The sequence below is a fragment of the Abrus precatorius genome, unplaced genomic scaffold (assembly GCF_003935025.1).
Source record: "Abrus precatorius isolate BTA unplaced genomic scaffold, Abrus_2018 Scaffold1, whole genome shotgun sequence".
Taxonomy (NCBI): domain Eukaryota; kingdom Viridiplantae; phylum Streptophyta; class Magnoliopsida; order Fabales; family Fabaceae; genus Abrus; species Abrus precatorius.
In genome coordinates this window covers 7,828,496-7,829,544 of record NW_020874291.1, presented here as the reverse complement: position 1 = coordinate 7,829,544, position 1,049 = coordinate 7,828,496, and positions in this window count along the sequence as shown.

Genomic DNA, 1,049 nt, shown 5'->3' with positions numbered 1-1,049 from the left:
TTATGCACCCTGGTGCCCTCCTGGTGCGTTTTTATGCACCCTGGTGCCCTCCTGGTGCGTTTTTATGCACCATGGTGCCCTCCTGGTGCGTTTTTTGCACCCTGGTGCCCTCCTGGTGCGTTTTTTGCACCTTCTTGGTGCGTTTTTTGCACCCTGGTGCCCTCCTGGTGCGTTTTTATGCACCATGGTGCCCTCCTGGTGCGTTTTTTGCACCCTGGTGCCCTCCTGGTGCGTTTTTATGCACCCTGGTGCCCTCCTGGTGCGTTTTTATGCACCCTGGTGCCCTCCTGGTGCGTTTTTATGCACCCTGGTGCCCTCCTGGTGCGTTTTTGCACCTGGTGCCTCCTGGTGCGTTTTTGCACCTGGTGCCTCCTGGTGCGTTTTTTGCACCTGGTGCCCTCCTGGTGCGTTTTTATGCACCATGGTGCCCTCCTGGTGCGTTTTTATGCACCCTGGTGCCCTCCTGGTGCGTTTTTATGCACCCTGGTGCCCTCCTGGTGCGTTTTTATGCACCATGGTGCCCTCCTGGTGCGTTTTTATGCACCATGGTGCCTACCTGGTGCGTTTTTCGCACCCTGGTGCCCTCCTGGTGCGTTTTTATGCACCCTGGTGCCTACTTGGTGCGTTTTTATGCACCATGGTGCCCTCCTGGTGCGTTTTTCTGCACCCTGGTGCCCTCCTGGTGCGTTTTTCTGCACCATGGTGCCTACCTGGTGCGTTTTTCTGCACCATGGTGCCTACCTGGTGCGTTTTTCGCACCCTGGTGCCCTCCTGGTGCGTTTTTCTGCACCCTGGTGCCTACTTGGTGCGTTTTTATGCACCATGGTGCCCTCCTGGTGCGTTTTTATGCACCATGGTGCCCTCCTGGTGCGTTTTTATGCACCATGGTGCCCTCCTGGTGCGTTTTTATGCACCATGGTGCCCTCCTGGTGCGTTTTTCGCACCCTGGTGCCCTCTTGGTGCGTTTTTATGCACCATGGTGCCCTCTTGGTGCGTTTTTCGCACCATGGTGCCCTCTTGGTGCGTTTTTATGCACCATGGTGCCCTCT